We start from the raw sequence: 14,919 nt of genomic DNA, 5'->3' as shown, positions 1-14,919 counted from the left end.
CCCCCACACACACACTTCCCAACACCGAAGGAGTAGGGTGACACCTAGATCTTGATACTAATCTATCGACTGGCTTCTCTCTCAAACATACACACACACACTACCCGGCATAGAAGGAGTAGGGTGGCACATCGATCTTGATAATAATCTATCTACTCCTCTTTCAAACACACACACACACATACACTCGCTAGTTGTGCCTCTGTGCCTGCCGCGCACACTCTCGATACGTCTTTCTCTCCCTCCCCCCAACAATGACAGCAGAAGGGCGACAACTCGATCTGATCATAATCTGTCAATTGGTTTCTCTCTCAAACATTGTGTCTCGGTGCCTCGCTCGGTAGCCCCCTCGATATGTAGACTTCTCGTGCGCGCACAGCTGTAGTGACGATGACGCTGAACCCAGTGTGCCTTGTTTTTACCGGCCTCATGTGATAGTTTTCACCCTGTTTTCTATTAATTAACAAGGCAACCTTTTCTTTGTTACTACTAGTGAATCTGAAATCATTCGGGGCAGACATAAAATATATCACTTCAACCCAATTATCGCAGCAACTATTTTAAAAGAAATTAGCTAGCTGCCCGTGCGTTGCATGGAACATCAAGATGCATTTGTATGAGTAGTTTATCTTATGAGAGAAAATGTTGAACGAGGGAAGGCCTTATTTGCGAACATGGAGAGACATATGGGTATATTTTTGCAAAATTGCCATAGTTTCTTTCCTATCCGTTAGATATAAATTCGACGGCCTATATTGCAGGATGGCACACACACCATCATCACCAACTCTGTTTTCTACTCCCTCCGTCCGAAAATACTTGTCATCAAAATGGATAAAAAGAGATGTATCTAAAACTAAAATATGTCTATATACATTTCCTTTTATCCATTTTGATGACAAGTATTTTCGGACGGAGGAAGTATTTGTCTTTTTAGAGATTTCAACAAGTGACTATGACTGGACCTTACCAACATACTTAAAAAAGTAGTCCATAATTTTGAAGTTACCCTCTTTTTTTGGCGGTGCAGTGCCATCTGGATACCTCATAAATAAATCAAGGACAAATCTGACCCCTTCCTGAAAAGACATACGAAGCAAAATGTGTGAATCTACACTCTAAAATATGTCTACATACACATTCGTATATGGTAGTCCATTTGAAATCTGAAAAAGACAAATATTTAGGAATTAATGGAGTATATATAAGAGTAGACATGGATATATATCTCCAGCATGATCTACAACAAAAATGTGCTGGGCTGGTTAGCACCGGATGCTCGCAACGCGATGACATGAGTTCGAATTCTGTCTTTTAACTTTATATTTTTATATTATATATTACTCTACTTATTTAATATATACTTCTTTCGCTATTGTACTGACAGTCGAACCCACAGAGTACTTAGAATACAAGATTAATGATGGATTTGTTTCTTTTTAACTTTCTGTACGAAGCTGTAGCCACCCTGCAAGTCACGTGTACACTGTACATGCAATTAACTTTTTATAGAGGGACAATCATACAGGCAATTAATTCAAATGGATTAGATGCCACTCTATTATTTCTAGCATAAAGAGCATCTCCAACGGCAGCCGGCAAATTTCCTCCCGCTTCCTTAAGCGGAGGACGACGTCAAACGCCAGCAGCATACATTTTTACAACTCTAACCAACTAGATGAAATTCGTACAAACACGGACTGATTTCATATAAGCATGAAGGATTTCGTATAAAAAAGCCGGATCTTCATATAAACATGACGGATTTCGTTACATTTACATGAACTAAGAGGTGCCAATCCGGCTCTCTTGTATAATTAATACTCCCTCCGTCCGGAAATACTTGTCCTAGAAATGGATGTATCTAGACTTATTTTAGTTCTAAATGGACGCCCGCGGATCCCTTTGTCTTCCTCATGTCCGTCAGACACTTGTGGGGTCGACGAAGGTCCTCGAAGCAGCAAAGAAACCACCTGAATCCACGGTCGTCGCCTCGGCGGTGGCCTTCATGGGTCCCAAGTGGCGGTGGCCTCCCGTGTTATACTTCTCCTCGATGATGGCGGCGGACACGGAGAAGCTGGCCACCGACTCGTCGCTCTCCATGCACCCGGCTTCTGTCTCTGCCTGCATGGCGCTGCCGCAGGCACGGGAGGCGCACCCACAGACACCGGAGGCGCGGCCACCGCAGACACTGGTGGCGCAGTATGACGCGGCAGCGACGGCGCCCGTACCGGCGTGCTCGCCGCCGTGCCGGCGTGGAGCAACTCTCCACTCCTCATCGAGCTGAACTGGAACGACGAGTTGCTGAACCACGCGCTTGCTTGGGGCGGCAACTGGCTCCATCGGGCCAAGCGAGGTTGGTGAAGCACCGAGCGGCCTCACACGTATCCGGAGGGCTCGACGGGCCGCCCAGCCGGTTAATATGCCGGAGAACGGCTCATCGGAAGCCATCAGAAGAGTGGAGATAATGGTGAAGGAGGAGATGGGGGAGCGGCAGAGGGGTGCGATTCTTGCCTGCTGTCTGTCTGGCCTCGTGTAAATAGAGGGCGGATGGTAGGAGCTTGGCCGGCGTCTGGCCTCGTTTAAACTGAGGGTGGATGGGAGGAGCTCGGCCGGTGTTGCGTTTAATTCCGGCCCGCTCATGAATGGACGTGTGGCCGGAGTAGGATTCTCGGTTTGCATGCGGGTTTAATGGAGGGGTTTAATGGAGGCACCGAGCGTGCAGCGGGCGGCGCAGTACTATTAGATTTGATAGCAGTAATAAGCCATCAAATCACAAAGGCCCTCGCCTCTCGTGAAACCGACCGAGCTAGACTGCCCCGCCCTCTAGCCTTTTAAAAAATGTATATACTCCGCTTTTGTATAGTAGTAGTATCGATGGATTGCGCCATGGAGCAAAACTTGAAATTAAAAAAAAGGTGGTACATATAGAGAGCGCTCATCGCCAAATTATGCATATAGTACTATTAAAAAGGCTTGTCACAATAATGGTGTCCAGCACAAGTGCACAACCCACCCTTCAAATAAAACTAAGCACCCTGGAATTCTTTGACAAAACTAAGCACCCTGAAATTCTTTGACAACTAAACTGTTGGCTATATGATGTTGGCCATATATATTGTATGTATATAATGTGAAAAATGAGTGGTATACTATACAAACTAAAAGATGAAATGTAAGAAATACTAGTATGTACGTACTGAAGAGTTAAAGTAATAAGAAGAAACATAACATAGTTCTGTTGGGGGCTCAGCACAACACACCCCTCAAATTAAATTAAGCACACCTGAAATTAAACTTTGCAACTATTTAGGTAGACACTGCATTAAAACCACCATGAGCAACAACAGTGCCACCTTACTCGGAGTCCTCGTCCATGTCCTCTATTTCGTTCTTGTCCCTCTTCCTATTGGCTGATACTTCTTTGCTTGAACCGCACACTTGGCTGTTACTCTTCATCCAACCTTGTAGATATTGAAGCAAAGGTAGCCATCCATTACAGCGTAGTGGATGTGGTCTATATCTAGTACATTCCGCTGCCATGCATGATGATGAAACGTGTATGGAGGTTTCTCTAGTTTACCGTACGAAGGATGAACCTATGGCTCCTGCCAGGGTCAGGATTGAAGGCTGACGAGAGGACACCAGCCGATTCTTCTGGAGGTCAAAGGTGTTGCCTACAACGAGGCCTATCCGACGCAGGACTTCTTTGTCGTTACCAAAGTCTACAGTAACGAATTTTACTAGGTTGCTCTCGAGGAAGTCCTTAAAATCCTGGCACTCAACGTCGGCATGGCATATGTGGTAGACCAAGCATAAGTCATGCACGCAAACCTTGATCACGGCGGGCTTCTTCCTCTCTTCGTCCTTTAGATCCTTCTCTCGTCCCAGGACTATGGTGTACTCAACATCTAGCCGAGCGACCCACTCATCATCTGAGTCCTCGAACATGCATCTGAAGCGAGAAAGGCATCCTTTCACCGTCGCGGAAGAACGGGTGTAGATGATGTCGAACTCATCGCCGGTGATGGTTCTAACCTTGTACTCACCGCTGATCGGGGAGATTTGGGATGCCATGGATTTGGGAGGAGGGTTAGGATTAGTGGAACTGCTGTAATGTGAATGGACGAGACGACTAGGAGCTAACCGCCATAGTATTGAAGGACGTGCGGGGAAGAGTAGGAGCGAACTGCCAGCGTGTGAACGGCAGGGTAGTGGCTTTCCATTCTCCCATGATATGGGTTTCCGAGAGCCCTTGGATCTGAGATCGAACGGTTGCATGGCGCGATTCTAGACCTATGGGTGAATATCCTATCCTGGAGGGTTATTCTGCAAATTTTCAGCAACTTAGCATGCGACCGTTTGATCTCAGATCCAAGGGCTGCCAGCAGCCCGTATAGTGGTCGCGCCTACCATGATCGTCGCGTCGCTCGTGCGGTCGCGCCCTTGGAGATTTAACATGGTGCGTTAGGCTATCTAATGTTGGCATGTCATACATAGTCATCACTTAGTCACTCATACTACAACAAGGTTTTGGCTATAAGGTTGGCTATAAGTGTATTTTTTTACTTCTGTCTATCTCTTTCTTCGTACTCCCTCTGTCCCATAATATAAGAACGTTTTTGAAACTAGTGTAGTGCCAACAACGTTCTTATATCATGGGACATAGGGAGTACTAGTATTTATTGCATTTGCCAAGGAGTGACCTCTTCCAATGAAATGGTGTTGCTAAGTTTGCTTCATTTAATTAGCTATAGACTCAAAATTGTCTTTTCACCTAGGTACACGCGCTTAGCACCGTTTCTTCCTTGGGGTCACCAAACTAGTCTCTCTCTTCTTGATTAACTTGCCACATCATACTTTATGCCTATGTGGCAAGCTTAAGCACCTGTAGGAGCAAGTAAGTACAATAGTGCGCTTTACATGGCATTTTTGCATATGTGGAGGAAAGAGAGGCAAGGAAAAAGTGGAGAAGTGGGCTCTCATGCAAGATCCAGCCTCTACTACATGGTGGAGCATTGGGAGAGGCACCTGTATGGAGGTGGTCAGGAATCGGGAGACTCACGCCGGTCGTAGCGCCATAGTTAAAATGATAATGGCAAGTCAAATCACGGGGCCCCACCTGTCCAGCAGTAACTCGCTGTCAAATCACATAGCCCTACGTTTGCAGCAGCCTACTCCCTCGTCTTGTCACATCTCTGTCGAACCGACTAGGCGGAACTGCCCCGCCTACTGCGCAGGAAAAGCCCGCGCAGTATACTCCCTCCGTCTAGGTGACCAAGTTGGAGAGGAAAACGAGAGAACTTAATGTTTAGTATTTGCTAAGGCTGGTTGTAATGGTACTAGCCTTAGCAATTATGATGAGGTGTCATAGAATTAAAGAAAGAGAAGAGAGTTGAGTACTATGTGTCATACATGGCAATAAATAAAGTACTACATGATACTAATATATGATACATGGCGCAGGAGTACTAAGTATTATTAATATAGTTTTGCTAGAACTCATCTAGATGAGATATAATTTGGTCTCATTCATCTTTATAGCCATTGGATGTGATGCTATATAAGATGCGTGTGTGCTGACGTGGGTTGTATTTGTTCTTGTGCAACATACTGACCACTGCATGTCATGTTTGATAGTCTCAAGTCATTAAAAGCATACAAGCCCCACATCTCTTCTTGGTTGATTCCTCTATTTATGTCAAAAAATAAGAAACGACATGAGAGTTAATGCACCACGCCTATGTGTTTACTATTTGGTTTTAGTAAGATGACTTAATACTCACCTATAAGGAGGGAGTATTCGATTTGACAGCGGGCAATGCAGTTCCCGATACGGATTTAATGCAGACAAGGGAGGGAGTAGCGGTTCCCGATATGTTGAACGGCCAATGCATCCTCCTTCAATTAATGCATGGGGGAAGTAATTGGAGGAGGTTCGGGAGAAGAGCCTGCATGATGTGAATGCAACGCAGTTTGCCCTCATTGCCCTCATATAAAGGCGCCTCTCCATTCCAATGCATCTACCACATCGTACACACATAAGCATTTGCCTAAGCACCTACACTAAGCGCAAAAGAGCTCACTCCAGACCCATGGCGACGATGCGCGTGAGCGGCCAACGGCTGCGCCAGATGGTCCATGACGCCGGCCTGCGGCATGGCGCCGAGGATCGTCTCCAGGCGGTGTTGGAGACCAGCTGGTGGATGGCCGTCGCCGACGCCAACTACGACTCTCAGGTGGACCAGATGATCGTTGCCACCAGCAACAAGTTCACCGTCCTCAAGAAGATCGCGGACGACATCGCCGTACTCCTCCAGGCCGCGCGCCCGGGCTCCTCATTGCCTGCCACCCTAATCGGCCTCCATGGCCGGAACCTCTTTCAAGCACGGGTGGCCCTACGACTGCCTGCCGACGCCACGAAGAATGTCCACATGGAGGTCACGCTCGCCGCGAGGCGCCTCGCCCTGCAAGAATTCGTCGACCTACACATCCACGTGTACGAGAAAATCATGTACATAGGTATCTACAAGGCCAGTGAGGATGCTACGACGTTGGCCTTCCTCAACCGGCTGGAAGCCTTGGATGCCTTTGCTGAGAAGCACCTCGACCTCGCCACAAAAGTCGCCGCTCCTTAGCCGACGGTCAGTGGCCCGGCGCACTAAGTTGAGGAGGAGGAGGTTGTCCATACGTGGATCCATCTTTCTTCTTGCCTTCTGTAACCACCACTGTGATCGCATCATCGTGGCCTTAATTCTTATTGTGCTGTTGCACTCTCGTTCCAGTTAATACCGACATGTGCGATCCCTTTGCTTAATTATATGCATCACTTTAACTAGTACTCCATCCGTCAATTTATAAGTTGTGCTTACCTTTTCCATCAACTTCGTGTAACGCGCGGGCATCTTGCTAGAAACACTAGAATATGTCTATATAATCCGTATGTGATAGTCCATTTGAAATCTCAAAAAATAAAAATATTTAGGTACGGAGGGAGTAATATATTAGGAGTATATCAAAACAATAGTGATTTCTTTCAAGTTTGTGAACAAATACTACTATTCTACTACTTTGGATCCGTCGCAACGCACGGGCACATTGCTGGTAAAAGGAAAAGGCCTGCCGCGTTCGCGTCGCACCCCCATACGCCCGGGAATCGGGAGTACAACACGACCCGTCCGGTACGACACATAGCTTAGGGAAGGCGTGTTGCCTAGCATTTTCACTTTCATGTGGGACCGTCGTTGAGCAAACCGACACCCCGCCCGCCGCCGGGTTGGAAAATAGAAACAAGGGGATGATCTAGCTGTAGCACGGAAGCCAAGAAATTTGGTGTCAGACGGGGCTCGTTGATAGAGTAGGAGCATTCCGTACTAGTACTACTCCTACTAGTACCAAGTTTGTAGTCCTAATACTATATTACTAGTACTACCACTATACAACTAGTAGGTACGTGCACGACACAACATCGTAGGAACCCATGAAGCTTATGTGGTTTGGTTGCATGGCTACGGAAGATTAGAGAAAAATAAATAGATAATGTGTTTAGAGTGCACTCCACTAAATAGATATACTTTGGATCCATTGCAACGGACTGACACATCTTTTTTCAATCAACGTAGTATGAATAATATGATGTGGGGGGCACCCATGAAGCTTATGTGGTTTGGTTGCATGGCTACGGAAGGTTAGAGAAAAATAAATAGATAATGTGTTTAGAGTGCACTCCACTAAATAGATATACTTTGGATCCATTGCAACGGACCGGCACATCTATATCTATACCCCCTATATAGTGTGTGAAAAACTTTGAAAGTTGGTCGTTGGATGAAGCCAATCCGACAGTACAAAGATGGCAAATCCGAGCACTACTGGCCGTTGGATACCATCCACCACATTCTGCCACATGTATAATCTAGAAGACTCCATGGTTGAACTTAATTCATGACTAAATTTGTCACAACTAAGCTTAGGCAAAGTTATTAGTTCTTCAAAATGAGAGCCACAAGTTGGCAAGCCTAAGGGAATCTTGCCACATTTTTTGTGTGTATGTCATGTGGGGCCTTAGTGTGGCTTGCCTAAGGTGTGGCTTGAACCAAACACTCACCTAAGTTAATCAAACTTGCCTAACCTTACATTCCACCAGATTTTGCCACATGTTAGAATCCAGAAAGCTCCACATGTAGAAGCATAATGCACAAACCACCAGAATCTCATGCGTGCAATGCACGTGTACCTTACTAGTACTAGTTGGTAGTAGTAAGAAACAAATTCCAGTTTTGACACGAGCTCATACTGCAGGAGCACCACAAGGCCTGACGCAGGAGTTACATTTCCCTCTCGGGGCCCGCAGGACCGAACTTCAGTGGCTTAGTGCCTGGCCTATGAGTCAATGACATGCGGACCTTAAATGCGGCTGGCCCACATGTCATTCTCATGGTGGTGGCGTGGTTCGCGAGTCACTCGTTCGAGATGAACCGGCCAGTGGTGGCATGGCCGTGGCGAGGGTGCCACAGCTGGGCGTCGGGGCGTTACGAGGGGTAGATGGCCACCCTTGCAGGTACTACCTGTAGTACATAAGTACTCCAGCCGAGGATTGATGCCCGGGACGAAATGTGTCACAGCCGCTGGATGAAAATTCGATGGTGCGGGAGTACGGATCGGAGCACAACAGCGGAGTAGGAAAACCACGTCCAATCGGGTGTGTCTGTTGGGGAACGTAGCAGAATTTTAAAATTTTCTACGCATCACCAAGATCAATCTATGGAGTCATCTAGCAACGAGGGAGAGATGAGTGCATCTACATACCCTTGTAGATCGCGCGCGGAAGCGTTCAAGAGAACGGGGTTGATGGAGTCGTACTCGACGTGATCCAAATCACCGATGGCCAAGTGCCGAACGGATGACACCTCCGCGTTCAACACACATATGGTTCGGAGAGACGTCTCCTCCAACTTGATCCAGCAAGGGGAAGGAGAGGTTGATGAAGATCCAGCAGCACGACGGCGTGGTGGTGGAAGCAACGGTGATCTCGGCAGGGCTTCGCCAAGCGCAGGGAGACGGAGGAGTGTCACGGGAGGGAGAGGGAGAGGCCAGGGGCTTGGGTGCGGCTGCCCTCCCTGCCCCCCACTATATATAGGGGCCCTAGGGGGGGCAGCGGCCCTAGGAGATCCAATCTCCTAGGGGGGGCGGCGGCCAAGGGGGTGCCTTGCCCCCCAAGGCAAGGGTGGCGCCCCCCACCCCTAGGGTTTCCAACCCTAGGCGCAGGGGGAGGCCCAAGGGGGGGGGGCGCACCAGCCCACTAGGGGCTGGTTCCCCTCCCACTTCAGCCCATGGGGCCCTCCGGGATAGGTGGCCCCACCCGGTGGACCCCCGGGACCCTTCCAGTGGTCCCGGTACAATACCGATTACCCGCGAAACTTTCCTGATGGCCGAAACTTGACTTCCTATATATAAATCTTCACCTCCGGACCATTTAGGAACTCCTCGTGACGTCCGGGATCTCATCTGGGACTCCGAACAACTTTCGGGTTACCGTATGCTAATATCTCTACAACCCTAGCGTCACCGAACCTTAAGTGTGTAGACCCTACGGGTTCGGGAGACATGCAGACATGACCGAGACGCCTCTCCGGTCAATAACTAACAGCGGGATCTGGATACCCATGTTGGCTCCCACATGCTCCACGATGATCTCATCGGATGAACCACGATGTTGAGGATTCAATCAATCCGTATACAATTCCCTTTGTCAATCGGTACGTTACTTGCCCCAGACTCGATCATCGGTATCCCAATACCTAGTTCAATCTCGTTACCGGCAAGTCACTTGACTCGTGCCGTAATGCATGATCCCGTGATCAACCACTTGGACACATTGAACTCATTATGATGATGCATTACCGAGTGGGCCCAGAGATACCTCTCCATCATACGGAGTGACAAATCCCAGTCTCGATTCGTGCCAACCCAACAGACACTTTCGGAGATACCTGTAATGTACCTTTATAGTCACCCAGTTACGTTGTGACGTTTGGCACACCCAAGGCACTCCTACGGTATCCGGGAGTTGCACAATCTCATGGTCTAAGGAAATGATACTTGACATTCAGAAAAGCTACAACAAACGGACTACACGATCTTTGAGCTAAGCTTAGGATTGGGTCTTGTCCATCACATCATTCTCCTAATGATGTGATCCCATTATCAATGACATCCAATGTCCATAGTCAGGAAACCATGACTATCCTTTGATCAACGAGCTAGTCAACTAGAGGCTCACTAGGGACGTGTTGTGGTCTATGTATTCACACATGTATTACGATTTCCTGATAACACAATTATAGCATGAACAATAGACAATTATCATGAACAAAGAAATATAATAATAACCATTTTATTATTGCCTCTAGGGCATATTTCCAACAGTCTCCCACTTGCACTAGAGTCAATAGTCTAGTTACATTGTGATGAATCGAACACCCATGCAGTTCTGGTGTTGATCATGTTTTGCTCTAGGGAGAGGTTTAGTCAACGGATCTGCCACATTCAGGTCTGTATGTACTTTACAAATCTCTATGTCTCCATTTTGAACACTTTCACGAATGGAGTTGAAGCGATGCTTGATATGCCTGGTCTTCCTATGAAACCTGGGCTCCTTGGCAAGGGCAATAGCTCCAGTGTTGTCACAGAAGAGAGTCATCGGGCCCGGCGCATTGGGTATGACTCCTAGGTCGGTAATGAACTCCTTCACCCATACTGCTTCTTGTGCTGCCTCCAAGGCTGCCATGTACTCCGCTTCACATGTAGATCCCGCCACAACGCTTTGCTTGCAACTGCACCAGCTTACTGCCCCACCATTCAAAATATACACGTATCTGGTTTGTGACTTAGAGTCATCCAGATCTGTGTCGAAGCTAGCATCGATGTAACCCTTTACGACGAGCTCTTCGTCACCTCCATAAACGAGAAACATATCCTTAGTCCTTTTCAGGTACTTCAGGATATTCTTGACCGCCGTCCAGTGTTCCATGCCAGGATTACTTTGGTACCTTCCTACCAAACTTATAGCAAGGTTTACATCAGGTCTGGTACACAGCATAGCATACATGATAGACCCTATGGTCGAGGCATAGGGGACGACACTCATCTTTTCTCTATCTTCTGCCATGGTCGGGCATTGAGCCGTGCTCAATTTCGTACCTTGCAATACATGCAAGAACCCCTTCTTTGACTGATCCATTTTGAACTTCTTCAATATCTTGTCAAGGTATGTACTCTATGAAAGACCAATGAGGCGTCTCGATCTATCTCTATAGATCTTGATGCCTAATATATAAGCAGCTTCTCCAAGGTCCTTCATTGAAAAACACTTGTTCAAGTAGGTCTTTATGCTTTCCAAGAATTCTATATCATTTCCCATCAACAGTATGTCATCCACATACAATATGAGAAATGCTACAGAGCTCCCACTCACTTTCTTGTAAATGCAGGCTTCTCCATAAGTCTGCGTAAACCCAAACACTTTGATCATCTCATCAAAATGAATGTTCCAACTCCGAGATGCTTGCGCCATCCCATAAATCGAGCGTTGGAGCTTGCACACTTTGTCAGCATTCTTAGGATCGACAAAACCTTCCGGCTGCATCATATACAATTCTTCCTTAAGGAAACCATTAAGGAATGCCGTTTTGACGTCCATTTGCCATATCTCATAATCATAGAATGTGGCAATTGCTAACATGATACAGACGGACTTCAGCTTCGCTACGGGTGAGAAAGTCTCATCATAGTCAACCCCTTGAACTTGTCGATAACCCTTAGCGACAAGTCGAGCTTTATAGATGGTCACATTACCATCCGCGTCTGTATTCTTGTTAAAGATCCATTTATTTTCCCTGGCTCGCCAATCAATGGGCAAGTCAGTCAAAGTCCACACTTCGTTTTCATACATGGATCCTATCTCGGATTTCATGGCTTCCAGCCATTTGTAGGAATCCGGGCCCGCCATCGCTTCTTCATAGTTCGAAGGTTCACCATTGTCTAACAACATGATTTCTAAGACAGGGTTGCCATACCACTCTGGTGCGGAACGTGTCCTCGTGGACCTACGAAGTTCAGTAGTAACTTGATCTGAAGTTTCATGATCATCATCATTAACTTCCTCTCTAGTCGGTGCAGGTACCTCAGGAACATTTTCTTGAGTTGCGCCACCTACCGGTTCAAGAGGTAATACTTCATCAAGTTCTACTTTCCTCCCACTTATTTCTTTCGAAAGAAACTCTTTCTCTAGAAAGGACCCATTCTTAGCAATAAAGAACTTGCCTTCGGATTTGGGGTAGAAGGTATACCCAATAGTTTCTTTAGGGTATCCTATGAAGACGCATTTTTCCGATTTGGGTTCGAGCTTTTCAGGTTGAAGTTTCTTGACATAAGCATCGCATCCCCAAACTTTTAAAAACGACAGCTTAGGTTTCTTCCCAAACCATAATTCATACGGTGTCGTCTCAACGGATTTCAACGGAGCCCTATTTAAAGTGAATGCGGCAGTCTCTAAAGCATAGCCCCAAAATGACAGCGGCAAATCGGTAAGAGACATCATAGATCGCACCATATCCAGTAGAGTGTGATTACGACATTTTGACACACCATTACGCTGAGGTGTTCCAGGCGGCGTGAGTTGTGAAACTATTCCACATTTTCTTAAGTGTGTGCCAAATTCGTGACTCAAGTATTCTCCCCCACGATCTGATCGCAAGAACTTGATTTTCTTGTCACGTTGATTCTCAACCTCACTCTGAAATTCCTTGAACTTTTCAAAGGTCTCAGACTTGTGTTTCATTAAGTAGACATACCCATATCTACTCAAGTCATCAGTGAGGGTGAGAACATAACGATAGCCACCGCGAGCCTCAACACTCATTGGACCGCACACATCAGTATGTATGATTTCCAATAAGTTGGTTGCTCGCTCCATTGTTCCTGAGAACGGAGACTTGGTCATTTTACCCATGAGGCATGGTTCGCACGTGTCAAATGATTCGTAATCAAGAGACTCTAAAAGTCCATCTGCATGGAGCTTCTTCATGCGTTTGACACCTATGTGACCAAGGCGGCAGTGCCACAAGTATGTGGGACTATCATTATCAACCTTACATCTTTTGGTATTCACACTATGAATATGTGTAGCATTACGCTCGAGATTCATTAAGAATAAACCATTCACCATCGGAGCATGACCATAAAACATATCTCTCATATAAATAGAACAACCATTATTCTCGGATTTAAATGAGTATCCATCTCGAATTAAACGAGATCCTGATACAATGTTCATGCTCAAAGCTGGCACTAAATAACAATTATTGAGGTTTAAAACTAATCCCGTAGGTAAATGTAGAGGCAGCGTGCCGACGGCGATCACATCGACCTTGGAACCATTCCCGACACGCATCGTCACCTCGTCCTTCGCCAGTCTCCGCTTATTCCACAGCTCCTGCTTTGAGTTACAAATGTGAGCAACCGCACCGGTATCAAATACCCAGGAGCTACCACGAGTACTGGTAAGGTACACATCAATTACATGTATATCACATATACCTTTGGTGTTGCCGGCCTTCTTGTCCGCTAAGTATTTGGGGCAGTTCCGCTTCCAGTGACCACTTCCCTTGCAATAAAAACACTCAGTCTCGGGCTTGGGTCCATTCTTTGGCTTCTTCCCGGCAGCTTGCTTACCAGGCGCGACAACTCCCTTGCCGTCCTTCTTGAAGTTCTTTTTACCCTTGCCTTTCTTGAACTTAGTGGTTTTATTCACCATCAACACTTGATGTTCCTTTTTGATTTCTACCTCCGCTAATTTCAGCATTGAATATACCTCAGGAATGGTCTTTTCCATCCCCTGCATATTGAAGTTCATCACAAAGCTCTTGTAGCTTGGTGGAAGCGACCGAAGGATTTTGTCAATGACCGCGTCATCCGGGAGATTAACTCCCAGCTGAGTCAAGCGATTATGCAACCCAGACATTTTGAGTATGTGCTCACTGACAGAACTATTTTCCTCCATCTTACAGCTGAAGAACTTGTCGGAGACTTTGAAAGGATCGATATGGTTGACTAGAGGGGGGGGGTGAATAGGCAACTACCAATTTTTAGCTTTTCTTTACCAAATTAAACTTTGCATCAAAGTAGGTTGTCTAGATGTGCAACTAGGTGAGCAACCTATATGATGCAATAACAACAAGCATACAAGCAAGCAAGGGAAGAAACACTAAAGAGCTTGCACAAGTAAAGGTAAGAGATAACCAAGAGTGGATCCGGTGAAGATGAGGATGTGTTACCGAAGTTCCTTCCTTTTGAGGGGAAGTACGTCTCCGTTGGAGCGGTGTGGAGGCACAATGCTCCCCAAGAAGCCACTAGGGCTACCGTATTCTCCTCACGCCCTCACACAATGCGAGATGCCATGATTCTACTATTGGCGCCCTTGAAGGCGGCGACCGAACCTTTACAAACAAGGTTGGGGCAATCTCCACAACTTAATCGGAGGCTCCCAACAAGACCACGAAGCTTCACCACAATGGAATATGGCTCCGAGGTGACCTCAACCGTCTAGGGTGCTCAAACACCCAAGAGTAACAAGATCCGCTAGGGATGAGTGGGGGAATCGAAAATCCCTTGGTGGAAGTGTAGATCGGGGCCTTTTCAACCACTCCTGAGCCGATCAACAAGTTTGATTGGCTAGAGAGATAGATCGGGCGAAAATGGAGCTTGGAGTATTTAATGGAGCTTGAGCAATAAATGGAGCTTGGGGGAGCAAGAGGTAGATGAGAAGGAAGAAGGGGACTCCCTTTTATAGTGGGGGCAACAATCCCATTGCCCCCCACCAACCAGCCCCACACAGGGCGGTACTACCGCTGAGAGGGG

This window comes from Triticum dicoccoides, chromosome 7A, assembly GCF_002162155.2.
Source record: "Triticum dicoccoides isolate Atlit2015 ecotype Zavitan chromosome 7A, WEW_v2.0, whole genome shotgun sequence".
Lineage (NCBI taxonomy): Eukaryota > Viridiplantae > Streptophyta > Magnoliopsida > Poales > Poaceae > Triticum > Triticum dicoccoides.
This window is presented reverse-complemented; position numbering follows the sequence as displayed.